General features: G+C 49.2%; 1 pseudogene; it reads left to right on the forward strand.

Annotated features, from left to right (window-relative positions):
* Window positions 1–937: 937 nt before the first annotated feature.
* Window positions 938–1,721, forward strand: LOC112125791 (annotated as a pseudogene).
* The last annotated feature ends 2,015 nt before the right edge of the window (window positions 1,722–3,736 follow it).

Consider the following 3,736-nt stretch of genomic DNA (forward strand, 5'->3'; position numbering starts at 1 on the left):
CCTCACTTCTTCAGATGCACTTCTCTATGCATCTGAAGAAGTGAGGTTTTTAACCACGAAAGCTTATGCCCAAATAAATCTGTTAGTCTTTAAGGTGCCACCAGACTCCTTGTTGTTTTTGTAGATACAGACTAACACGGCTACCCCTTGATACTTGACTCCCTGTATTAAGTTCATGGCTCACGGTGGGTCAGGGCTTGTATGCAGCTCCAGGGGGGAGGGTCACCACAGCTCTGTCAGGAACCAAAAACTGGGGGGGGGGAGTGATGAAGGGAAGTCATTGAGAAGTTGCACCCTCCCAGGGATGGTTTGCATGTACTGATTCAGGTTGGCTTTTCCAGAAACCGGTGGCATGTCTACACTACAAGAGGTATAAGGCACAGCTGCAGCTTACTCTGGTGATTGAAAGGGATTTTCCATCTCTGTCCTAAATCCACTTCCCCAAGAAGCGATATCTCCTTCAATAGAACACAAAAAGGCTTTGCCAATTTTGACATCAATACACACAGCGGTGTGTGCGGTTTTCTGCCTGCATCAATCTCTTAAGTGACCGGGGTGGGGGAAGCAGGTGACAATGGAATCTCAAAGATCTAAATAGGAAATTTGCTTCCAGAGTCTTGGTTCTTCACTGATCCCACAGGATGCGGGGCCTCATGGAATATTTATGGAACTAAATTGATGCTAAAGCGTAATGAAAATGTATCCTCTTCAGATTCCATTGTAAATGTTGGTTTCTTTCCCCTAGTTGGACCGCATGGTGAACCCAGAGCAAGTAAATCAAACGGTTCTCACAGAATTCATCCTGTGAGGATTTGGGAATCTCCCTGAGCTACAAACTCTTCTCTTCCTGCTGTTTCTAGTGATCTACATCGCGACTGTGGCTGGGAACATCCTGATCTTTGCGCTAATTGTGACTGATCAGCACCTTCACAGCCCCATGTACTTCTTCCTGGGGAACTTGTCCTGCCTGGAGACCTGCTACACCTCCACCATCCTGCCCAGGATGCTGATCAGTTTCCTGAGCGGGGACAGAACCATTTCTGTTAGCGGCTGCCTCACACAATATTATTTCTTTGGTTTCACGGCAGTTGCAGTGTTATCTCCTGACAGTGATGTCTTACGATTGGTATTTAGCGATCTGCAAACTGCTGCGCTATGCAGCCCTTATGAACAGCAGGTCCTGCCTCCAGCTAGCAGCAGGCACTTGGATAAGTAGCTCTCTGGTTGCTAACATAACAATATATTTAATGCAGCAATTAACTTTCTGCGGCCCCAATGAAATTGACCATTTCTTCTGCGACTTCGTCCCAGTGGTAAAACTCTCCTGCCGTGACACACGTATGATGGAGCTTGTCACTACCCTGATATCTGCTGTATGCACTCTGCCGCCATTTCTGTTAACCCTGGCAACATACGTCTGCATCATCTCCACCATCCTTCAAATGCCTTCCACCACTGGGAAGAGAAAAGCCTTTTCCACCTTCTCCTCGCACCTCATCGTGGTGTCGGTTTTCTATGGGACTATAATGATTGTCTACATGCTGCCCAAAACTGACACACTCAGACACCTGTACAAAGTGTTCTCTGTCTGCTACACAATCCTGACTCCCCTGGCCAATCCGCTCATCTACAGCCTGAGGAACATGGAGGTTAGAGAGGCCCCGGGGAAAGTTGTCACTAAATTCTCGGCTAGCAAAAGGATTCAGAGCTTCCTGCTGTAGCTTGTTCAATGCACATGAAATGGGAAGAAGCTGGCTTGCGGTAATGCGTCTGAGGCACCGCTGTCACTGGCCAGCTGGCTCTCCAGGTAAGGCCAGTGACAGCTCTTGCTCACACTCAATATGGGGCTGATATTTCTGCTATCTGGGCTTGGGGTTTGGCTGGGGTTACGGTTTGATTAGTCTGATATTTCACTGTTGTTGTGAGTTACTTTTCTGTGAGCCTCCATTACAGTACAGCCTGTAATTACATGAGCACGCACTATGTTTTATACCGGGCCCCTTTACCATGGATTGCACCTGATGCTCAAGATTTCTTTTTATCCTCATCCTTCAATGTGCAAAGTTAATGTGAGATGAGAACCAGGGCCCAATCTCTCTGTAAGAACAGGAGCCCTGAGGTGGGACAGTAAAGAAGAAAGGTTTGTACTGTGATAGTGGCACAGAGAGACTTGGCTACTTTGTCACTGGGATCGAGGGAAGCTGACTTCACCTCTCTGGTCCTGTTTCCTCATCTGTACAACAGAGTTTCTTAAGACCCCGGGGTGAACGGCTGCTTTGGTCCCTTACTGCCCGGGGTACCCTTGTTTTGCAGATATCCAAACATCATAGCTCTGAAAGCTGATCTGTCAATAGTACAGCAGAGAAAGTGCCTGGTGTCCACGCCTGCCAGGTGCTGGGCATGTTCTGTGAATGCAAAGCGTTCCCAGCTCTCGGTGAGCCCAGTGGGAATCGAGGGCATTCGGCATCCTGTAATGTGAAGTCCCAAGGTGAGCATGTGGGTGAATACAGCCTGGTCTGGGACTGCCCCGGCAGATATGCCAGGTTCTGGGTTCGCAATTCACTGATGCCCCGTTAGTGTTGTGGTGATAGCAGAATATGCAGAATGCCAGCTCTAGTGTGTTTAGGCTTGGAAGGAGTCGATTTTTATTGGTAAATGTCAGTAGATGTTGATTTTCCCCATACGCGCACAAATATTTCCATCAGTCATCATCGAAATGTGCAGAGAGGCAAAGTCAGAAAAACGCTGCTTGAGAATGTGTTGGAGCTTGATTTAAGGCTATGGACTCTGTGGAGTTTGACATGTGAGTTGACAATTGGTGTTTTAATGGTTATAAAACGTTACCGTTTTGAATCTCCATGCCGGCTGTCATTAAACAATTATTGTCTGGCCCTCCCGTGATTTTGCATGACTGTGAAAATCAAAAACTCAAAATAATGCTTAAAACTAAACGCCAGTATTATCCCTCTGACAGAGTGCGAGGCAAGAAAGGCTGAGTCAGGGCTCTGGGTCAAGCACTGCAGAATGGAGCTGACAAAGCAGAGCTGTGCCAAATTCATAGGTGGGCCAGGCAGGAAGGCTAATTAAGCCATTAGGCAGCGCCCATAAATAGGCACAGGAAGGAGGTAGAAAGGGGGGAAGCAGATAGTAAGGGGAGAGAGAGATTGCTCCCCCCCCCCCCCCATAGCAGGGCTAGATTAACTTTTTGTGGGCCTGGCGCCAAACATATTTGTGGGCCCCCTACCCATAGACCTCCCCACTGTCCACCACCTTCCTCACAATCCCACCATCACAGCTGCACAGCACCCCATAGTCCTGAGGGGATTCTGCACCAAAAAATTAAAAATTCTGCGCACAATAGTTTAAAATTCTGCAAATTTTATTTGTCAATAAATAAATGTGGAGGCTCCAACATGGCAGTGGGGAGAACAGGCCACTGGTTGCATGGAGGTGGGAGATTACTCTGCAGCCTCCCCCCACCCCACCCCGGGACAGGGACTCAGCAGTGAGGCTGCACCCGACCCTGACACAGTGCAAGGGCCAGGCCTGCCCCAGAAACATCCTGGGGCCCTGCCCTCCTGTGCCAGGTGCACCAGGTGTGGGTGAGCAGGCTCAGCCCGGCAGCAGGGTCCAAGTGCAGAGGGACTTAGTGTGGGGGGATCCAGGTGGGGGGATCCCCATCCCATGCTCCTTCCCCCCTGCTCCATCTCCTCCCCATCCCATCCCCTTCCTTCCC

Source organism: Terrapene carolina, unplaced genomic scaffold (genome assembly GCF_002925995.2).
Source record: "Terrapene carolina triunguis isolate 2854851 unplaced genomic scaffold, T_m_triunguis-2.0 Scaffold29359, whole genome shotgun sequence".
In the NCBI taxonomy this organism is placed as follows: Eukaryota; Metazoa; Chordata; order Testudines; family Emydidae; genus Terrapene; species Terrapene triunguis.